The 9,667-nt window shown below is 45.4% G+C and overlaps 1 long non-coding RNA gene across 1 annotated transcript; it reads left to right on the top strand.

Moving 5' to 3' along the window:
* The first annotated feature begins 808 nt into the window (after positions 1 to 808).
* On the top strand, positions 809 to 9,198 carry LOC123390048. The gene is made up of 3 exons (XR_006604699.1): positions 809 to 1,097; positions 7,477 to 7,551; positions 8,461 to 9,198. It is a non-coding gene; the product is annotated as an uncharacterized LOC123390048 (long non-coding RNA).
* The last annotated feature ends 469 nt before the right edge of the window (positions 9,199 to 9,667 follow it).

Raw genomic sequence — 9,667 nt, 5'->3', positions numbered from 1 at the left:
TCATTTCCTGCCGGCCCCACATGCAACGGTTCCTGAGAAAGGGGAACTGATTGCTTTTCGTGGCTGCAACAATTGGAGCCCCATCCTCAGCGGCAAGGCTGTGACTGACTGTTCTCCAGACATTCGCGCTTGATTGCCAGCGAAGCCAGTGGGCCGAGGGGCGGGTGAGCCGCCAACAACCCCAGCAATCAGAAAAGGAGATGGTGTGCCTTTAAGATGAAGGTGGTGGGCAACCATCCATCTTCCCTAAACACAGACTTGCCTTGTTCTTCCATTTCTGGCTGAGTGATAAAAACGTTAAATGTCATTTCCTGTATCAGTGGTTAACCACTAGATGCTGGATCAGAGATTTACCAGAAGTGCTGAAGTTAAGGAAAAAAAAAAAAAAAAACCCTGCTGTTTTCAATAACCCTTTCTTGCACTCTGTGGGAACTCTTTAACCTTTGTTGGGGGTAGAGGGTGGGGTGCCAGGGGGCTGCTGGATTGGGGCTGAACGATAAATTTCGGAGTCGATTTGCCAAAGGCTCTCTTATGCTTCATACAGGAAGTGCAGAGAGTCGGGATGTCACCGTGCTGCATCCCTCCCCGGGGAGAGCGTGTGTAAGTGCAGGCGACATAAAACCCCGCACATGCCTTCTTTGCCCACCATTGTCTCCAGATATCGATGGTCATTTGGTTTTATGGACCCCACATTTTTTTTTCATAGGAGACTCTGTCTTTGGCTGTTTTGTTCCCTCAGCTTCCTACAGCAGTAAGTGGTCTCTCCAGGACAGGGAGCCTACCGGGAGGTGTGGGGAGGGTGGGGAGAGCTCCCAGGAAGCTTCTGTGAGAGACAGAGAGCCCAGCTCCTCCTTTTGTTGTGTCTTCTTGGGTTTCTCTGTTCAATTTCTCCATTCAGTTAAGTGCTCAGAAAAGTGAAGTGGGGGGCGGAGCTTGGCTCAGCAGGGTCAGCTGGCAGCCCACCCACAGCTTTGCTCAAGCTTTTGTTTTTTGTTTTGTTTTGTTTTGTACTGGGGTAACTTCGATGGGGACAACACACACAGCCACCCTGGCTTCTCCTTGCTGCCTCGCACCCCCGTGGACCTCTCATGGGGCAGGTAAGACTTACGAGCAATGCTGTGTTCCAGAAATTACATTTCCTACCCCAGGCCACCTAGGATGTTTTGTGCACATGCTATGCATGCCTCGCACCTCAAGTACATCTAAGATGACCTACCGTCCGTCCCATGTGCCTGGGACTAAAGGGGCTCATCGTAGATGGGAACTTTGTTATTAAAACTGGGAAAGTTCCTGGCAGACCGGAATAAATAAGTAACCCTAACAGAAGTGTGTGACAGGTAAATACTCCTTCCACTTTGAAACTGAAGCAGAAGCTTAGGAAGGATGCAGCCAGGTCAAGTTGAAGAGGGCGTGTTGCCGTTTAAGCGTCCCTAGGGGGAGAAAGGAAATCTCCACTGCTCTCCCTCCGCTCCTGGCACGCAGCAGAAGCCATCCTTTCCTAAGTAAGCAGTGAGTGGTGGAAATCTGAAATCAAAGAATTGGAAGGGAAAAGATTATGGGAAAAATAATATTCCACCAAATCTCTCACAAGTCTGTGAACCTGGAACGTATTCCTCCTCATGGTCCTGGGTAATAGCACCAAAAGGTGCCTCAGATAGAAAAATCCGGAATGCTGAACCACTTCTCACTCTCCCTCAGTCCTCCTCTCTATTTTTTCAACAAGCCCCGACTCTCTTGCTCCTGATGTCTCCTTTGTGCTCTCACCACTCCTGCCCGAGTCAGCTTCCCTACAGCCCTCAACTAATGCCTCCATCCCCTCCGACCTCGATTTCATCCCCCTGATCTATTAGATAATGGCTCCCCCTTTTAAAAATTAGATCCAAGAAACAAGTATTGAGTACCTAGATCAGAAAGTTGCCATCGGTGTCACTTATCTAGATTTCATCTGACTTTGGACGTTTTTCATGGGTTCCTTTTTTGAACGAGATCATCCCGAGATGACTTCTTAATTGAAAAAATCCCCTGGACATTTCCAGGCAAAGCTGAGCACTTCCTCTCAGCTACCTGGTTCCTGTCGTCCTCCGGCCCTCATTATCTGGCCATGAGTATTGGTTTGCATTTCCATCTCGCCTACTAGCTGCGAACCCCTAGTGTCTTATTTATCTTGTTTCCCCTGGGTCAATCCCAGACCTTGATAGATAGCAGCCCTGAAATATGTACAGAGAATGAGATCGCATTGAGGTAAGAAGAGGAAATATTGGCTGGCGACTATGATGTTCAGGTCTATAATCATTTGAACATAGAAAATTCAAAGGCCATTGATTATGGTTAGATCAACCTCATAGTCTGTTAAAGAACCAAAGGTCTCTGCCTCAGGCTTCATCCTAATCAACATTTTTATATAAACATCCTGGATGAAGATATAAAAAGCAAATAAGATTTCAGAAGAAACATGAATGTTAGAATTCATGCCGCAAAATTATCTCAGCCTACCAGATCAATAGACCAAAACTAAGAAGATAAAAATTCACACTAATAGATGTAAATGCTATTTTATACCACGCGCTAGACCAAAGAGGGAGATCTGGTATAGTCGCAGCTCAAATGAAAAAATTCTAGAAATTCTCACAGTCTTTGAGCTAGCAGAGAACACAGAGACTATCCAATATAGGGGATCTCGAGCTTTTTTCTTTTTTAATAACAGAATGTTTTTGTTGATGAGAATTTTACACAGAGGCCAGGTGAAGACATTTTGGTACTGCTCTGTGTAGAAGTAGAGGCAAAGGTCTGATGAGACAGCACCCTTTCCCAGCAATTGACCTCAACCAGTAAAGACCCCAAAGGCACCTTCCCAAACCCAGGGGGCTCTTCTGAGCATTGTTTGAAGAGATCTGTTTCGATCTCTTTGCTCTACTGAGTCTATAACGAGTTAGCATCAGGAGTCCTTCATTCCCTTAGCCAGTTTTTTGTTTGTTTGATTTGGTTTGTTTTTATTTATTGTTCTTATCCTGCCCTGGCACTGTATTATACATTTCACCATTTGTACTCTGCCTGCTCCCTCACTGGGGTGCGGTTGTCTGTGTTGTTCACTGCTATACCCCTGGTCCATGGTACACAATGAAAGCGCAATTAATGTTTGTCAGGAAAAGGAATGAAAGAACTGGAAAAGAATGCAGATGTCTTGACTCCCAACCCAGGACTGCTCTTCCAGTAGTGAGGCCATCTCAAACAATACCAACAACGCAAGCCAAGGTCACATTAGGCTGCCTTAGAAGAAGAAGATTGTTGTCCTAAATAGGGATGAAATGGCTCCACTGTACTCTGCGTTGTTCAAACCATATCTGGACTATTGCATTCTGTTCTGGAAGCTACATTAAAGAAACACAGAAAAGAAAGCCAACATGGCAGGGATGGGATGTAAATCCTTTTTGTGAGGGCTAACTTTGTACCACACATATTACACGTTTATCTCATTTCATCAGCACAACTATGCTATAAAGTCATGTTTTCTTTTTCTTTTTCTTTTTTTTTTTTTTTAAGATTTTATTTATTTATTTGACAGACAGAGATCACAAGCAGGCAGAGAGGCAGGCAGAGAGAGAGAGAGGGGGAAGCAGGCTCCCTGCTGAGCAGAGAGCCTGATGCAGGACTTGATCCCAGGACCCTGGGGTCATGACCTGAGCTGAAGGCAGAGGCTTTAAACCACTGAACCACCCAGGTGCTCCATGTTTTCTTTTTCTATCTAGACACAGGGAATTTAAGTAATTTCTCCAAAGTCACACAGCTCAATGCCCAAAATTCAAACCTCTGGCGAAGCTCGTGTTCCTTCTGCAACACCTAGATGCCTCCTGGGAGGGGTCTCCAAGAAGGCAAGCAGGGTGGAGAGGATTGTGACAAATCAGATCTTCAGCCAGAGAGGTCCAGGCCTGTGTGACAGGCTAGGTCAGGGATGAGGAGAACATGATAGAAGTCATCAAAGAGAGAGGAGCACTTTGCGGGGAGGGGGAGTACTGAGACTCAGTGTCGCTTGTCAGATGAAGTGTAGGAGAGATTCCTGAATGGAAACCGGGTCCAAACTGCCCTAAACTCTGTGAGTTTGGGACTGGCTGTTCCTCCAGGGGTGGTGATAGCGCCCTGTGCCCATCACACACACACGCATATGCACATGCACAATCCCTCTATCTTCATGTCTTCTATCACAGGAGAGAAGAAGAAATTCCCAAGCTATTTTTTGTGGCGAATTTCCTATGACAATGGGAGCTGAGCTGCAGCCGTGTAGTAAGAGCTGCCCACAAGTTGTAGTTGGAAGCATTTCCACAACGGCGTGGCTTCTCTGGTTAAAGAAACAGCCCCAAGTGGAGCAGCTTGCCCTGCAGTTCCAGGCACAGAACACGGTCAACAAACTCAAGACAGGCCATGAAGGAGCAAGGCTGGGGTCTGAGGCTGGGAGAAGCCGGGCCACAGGACCCTTCTCACCACAGGGGCAGAGCCTAAACCAGGGCTCTTCTCCAGGCTGCGGGGCTAGAACCTCCCCAGACTCCGGTCTCCTGACCTGGTCTACCGCGTGAAGGCTAAGAGGAGAAGAAGGAACTCGGGAGAAAAAGGCCTTTCCCCTCCTCAGTGTTTACTCTGTCAAAGACCCTTCCCAATGGCTAGTCCCCATCTCCAGCCTGCCAGAAATTCTGCTGTGAGTCTGAGCGTTTAGAAACATGAAGGGAGGGGCACCTGAGTGGCTCAGTGGGTTAAGCCGCTGCCTTCGGCTCAGGTCATGATGTGAGGGTCCTGGGATCGAGTCCCTCATCGGGCTCTCTGCTCAGTCCCGCATCTGGGCTCTCAGTCTCAGCATCGGGCTCTCTCTCTGCTTCCCTCTCTCTCTCTCTGCCTGCCTCTCCGTCTACTTGTGATTTCTCTCTGTCAAATAAATAAATAAAATCTTTAAAAAATAAAAAGAAAGAAAGAAAGAAACATGAAGGGAAGTGCAACACTCGGCCGGCTCAGCTTTCAGTGGATCAAAATACAAGCCTGATGACTAAACTAAGACATGGTTTTCGGTTCCATGACCAGTGTCACCTTCCTCTCATTCTTCTCTGTCCCCCTACTTTTCATGAGAGCCCAGGCTTTCAAGCCAGAGCCTCCTGGAACTCTGCTTCCCTCGGGTTGAATCCAACCCCAACAGCAAGTGGGAGGAACACTTGGAGATTCACAAGGAGAACTCTGGCTAAAGTTGGGGAGGGGGTGTTGCCAAAAGCAAATGTGTTACCTTACCTAGAATATGAGAGCCTCAAGGTCTTTCCAGAGTCATCTAGTCCAGGGACTAGTAACCGTTTTCTGTAAAGGGACAGCAAGTAGACACTGCCCATAGGCAGCCGCAGACAATGTGTAAAAGAACGGACCCAGCTGCATTCTAATAAAACCTTATTTATGGACACTAAAATGTGAATTTCATATCATTTTCATGTGTAGTGAAAATGTTACATTTTTAAATTTCTTTCTCAATAATTTAAAGACACAAAAACCATTTCTTAAGTTTACCAGCTGTACAAAAACGGGCAGAGGGCCAGATGGAGCCCCTGGGGCAGTTTGCCGATCCCTGGTCTAGTTCCAGCCCTTGTTGATATGGGGCTGGCAGGGGAGCCCCTGCTGAGAATCCATCTATTTGATTCCTGCGTTGTGCTCTTTCCCCTGCAAAGTGATGTTTCAGCTGTCCCGCTCCCTTGAGCACGAACCCACCTATATAACAAGGGCAGCAGCCTGATCCAAAGCTTGTCAACTGTCAAATCTGGAGGAACTTTTGGACACGGCACACTCTGTCTCTTTCTCATTTCTCTGCCCACTCATGGAGTGACTAGAAGCAGATCAATTGCCCTCTCTGGTTCTAAACAAAAAGTAGGTAGGGGTTCAACTGGATCATCTTAAGGGTGTGTCCTGGCTATCAGCATTTGCCCTCCTGGGACATTTCAGAACCAGCCTGCCTAGGAGTCCAACCAGCTGGTACTTCCTGCTGCCCTCACCAGCAACCACTTCTTGGAACAACCAGTTCTGATGTCACCAAAGAATAATGACTTCTGGGCAGGAAAACTAGGAATGGAAGCAGATGAAGTGTCTATTTTCATGCAGTTGAAGTCGTGGGAGGATCCGTGATTCATGTGCTGGGTGCTTTCTGAAGAGCATGTTTCTATCATTTTCTGGAAGACAGAAAGTTAGCCTCCCCCTGGAGTGGTTGATGAGAATGATGTTTGGGGTTTCCTTTTCTAAAGGGGGGTTTCATTTGGTTTTTGTCAATGTCGTTTGGTTGGTTTCTTAGTTTTGGGGATTTTTGGGGATTTGTTTTAATAAAGTGGTAGGGATGAAGGACCAGAAGACAAAGGTTTGGGGTGGGGGGGGCAAAGCAGATCCTACATGCCGTGCTTTCAGGGTCTGAACCTACAAATAAGGTCAAGGTGGTTCAAAGTCATAGAATCAGATGCCTGGGGCCCTGCCATATACCAGATGACTTGGTCAGGAAATTAGTGACAGTTTAACATCTTGGTCTTGTGTGATTGCCATCCAAAGATAAGAGGGAGGGGAGAGTCCTGGCATGGAGTTCTGAGCGGGCTTGGAGCCCTGGACCTGAGCCTGCCATCCCATTAAAGACTGTGGCACTCAGCCCCCAGAGTAGTTCTCTCTAGTCCCGCCAGAGCAATGATGGCCAGAAGCCTAGAGCAGGACCCTGGTCCTTTCCAGCCCAAGGCAGAGCTCAGCATCGGTTCCTGTGCTTTTCTCTCAGGGAATTTCAAGGGATAGCCTTGAATTAGGGTATTAGACTGGTTGGATCTTTCCAGAGACACCAAACGTTTGTGTGGTCCACACAAAAAATACCAAACTGTGGGGGCTCTAGCCTCTCCTCTTCCTATTTCCTGAGTCTGTCCATGTCTCAGTCCATCACTTTCCAGGGAAAGTCTTAACTAGAGGACGTTAGAAGCAGCCAGCCCACAGGCCTAAAAAGAGGTGCTCTACCTTTAGAACATGCTAAGGGAGAGACGGAGGCTGACATCAAAGAATCCATCCCCTTAAGACAGAGGGGTATTCTATCCACCTGGCCAGGCCCAGATGGTGCCAAGGATGGAACCGTGCTGCCGGCCTACCGCTGCCTCTCCCCATGCCCTGCTTCCAGCCTCCCTCCCTCCTTCCCACCCTCACAGCATGTCCCACTGACTGCACTTCTTCTGGTTTGAGGGAAGAAAACTTCACCGCCTCCGACTCCTTAGCATTCCCTACCATCCACACAAACTCATTTGTTAAAAGAATATCTAAGGATTTGTGGAAGAACGAAGGCTCCTTGCCTTGGGCAGTCTCAGCTTAGTAGGCATTCTGGGAATAGGGCCAAGCAGTAACTCACTTATGAAAGACTTCATTCTGTGTTCTGCTCTCCTCACCCAATGCCTGACACACATAAATAGCCTCTTACTGTCGTGTCTTACTGTCCTTTGCTTTCAGAACCTACTCACCTGTTCACCTGTTCAAAGAAGCTCCAAAAATCCTCTGAGCTCCCTCCACTCCCTTCCCTGAGAGGTAAGAGCCTGGGGTCCATTCCTACCTCTGTTGCTAATTGCTTTAACATTCACTTAGCCTATTCTGACTGCAGTTTCCTTATCTGTTGTGTAAATATGGCTCAACTTTAAAATAATAAAGTTCCATACAAATTTTATAGAAAAATAAGATTGGTGTGGAACTTTAAAAAATGACCAAGTACCTTTCACTTGAACATCACAGAAAACATTAGCAGTAACATTAACACAATATTGTAATAAGTGACATAAGTAGTAATCTTAGATAGTATTAGGAATAATATTAGGAGGCCAGAGAGAGGTCAGGGGACAAATCCAAGGTCACATGGGTAGGAGACAACACAATCAGACTTGAGTCCATTCCTCCAATGCCCAACACCACGCAGACCCCTGAGAGCAAAGGCCCATAGCTAGGGTCCCACATCAGAGAGCCACAGTTCTTCCTCTGAGTATGACACAGCTCCGTGGTCAACGATCATGTCCTTCAGCTGACAAGTTTAACCTGCCAATTTGTATTCAATGTCTTCTAAAGTCCCCTGTGGTCTTGAGACCTGTGGTAGAAAACCCGATTTTCAATTTTCAACCCAAAGTATAGATTTGCAGACCTCCCTAGAAATAAATAGTAAGAAGTATGAAGTTTAGACTGACCACCAAAGAAATTGGATTTATTTTAGAGACTTTTATCAGTAAAAAGGGGTCAAGATACTATAGGAACTTTCTGGTGATTCCAGGTCAGGTTTGATCTAAAGACCTTCTTCATAAATGCATTATGATCCAATTAATGAGATTTGGTGAGGTATTAACCATCTTGGTAGAGCCAGTAAGAGTTGACCATTATGGGATTTAGACTGAGGATATATGAAACTGACTATTGTGAGAAAACTTGAAATATTCTCCTATGCTTTTTATACAGGATAAAAACCTACAGAAGATAAATCCCAAGAAGTCATTTGAGTGTAACATGAAATCAATCATTCAGGTGTTGAGAATAAAACCATAGCCAGCTATGTAAATTTTGTTGGAGAAAGGATGGGCAGACTGTGCAGGAATGGGTCATAAAAACATGGACACTGGACCAACTGGGCTGGCTTCAAAGGTGCAAATGAAAGGTATGGTAGGAACATCTGCTCAAATGGATTTAAGAAAGCTACTTGGGACTTGAGGTTAGCAGAGCATCAGGGAGAAAGGGGGAAGTAAAAAAGATCGATTTCAGCTAGTGGTGGCAAAAAAATAAAAGGGGATTGATGAAAAAAGCCAGGCCAAGGTGATCAGGGCACTGAGGAGATATCTAGGAGAAAAGGTACCTAGAAGAAGAAGCTTGACTGCAGGGGGAAAGTTCTGTGAAGTGTATGAAAGAGGAACTAGAGAAGGAGGAACAGCTAATTGAAAGTGATAGAGAGACTTGGCCAACTCACTACACATGATCCCAAGTCCTGGAGGAGTGGGCAGGAAAAAAAGGAAACAAAGGAAAAGAAATTTAAAAGTTTTCAAAGACTAATTAATTTCACAAAAACAGGATAAACACTAATTCAACGTAGAAGCATGAAATTGCCACTAAAAAGAAGGCAAGAATTAACCACCACTTAAAGGACTCTAAGGAAAGATAAACAGGACAAAAGTTTGCACAAGTAGTAGTCTGGATATTACACGTTCAGAGCAGATCATTCTACAGAAACATGAAGAAGACCCAGATCTGTGGGTTTCCTTACCAGACAATTTTAAAGGAATAAGATTTTTATTTTTAGTTTATAATGGGAATTTTCTAAATAGTTCTGGAATCTTGATCTGATGATACATAATGATGCTTATGAATTGAAGAAACAAAACTATCCACCTCATAGATATGCATATCCCCCCAAATAAATCCTTATAACCCCCAAAAGAAATGTGAAGAAAAAAAAAACCATCTGTAAAAATAACCACCTTCCAAAGCACTACAAGATGTGTATGGGTCAGGGGAGAAAAGGAAGATTTCCACTGGTTCTTGAGGGAAAAAAAGAGAAATGAATGATCTAAAGTAAGTGCGCCAACAAATAACCCAGGTTGAAAGGGCATAAGATTACAAAATGTTTATTTAAACACACATGCCAACAGTTGGCTACACAGTTATCAAATGGAAA

Source organism: Mustela putorius, unplaced genomic scaffold (assembly GCF_011764305.1).
Source record: "Mustela putorius furo isolate JIRA1106 unplaced genomic scaffold, ASM1176430v1.1 tig00537227_pilon_pilon_pilon, whole genome shotgun sequence".
NCBI lineage: Eukaryota > Metazoa > Chordata > Mammalia > Carnivora > Mustelidae > Mustela > Mustela putorius.
Note: the sequence above shows the minus strand (reverse complement) of the source record. Positions and strands in the feature narration are given on the sequence as shown.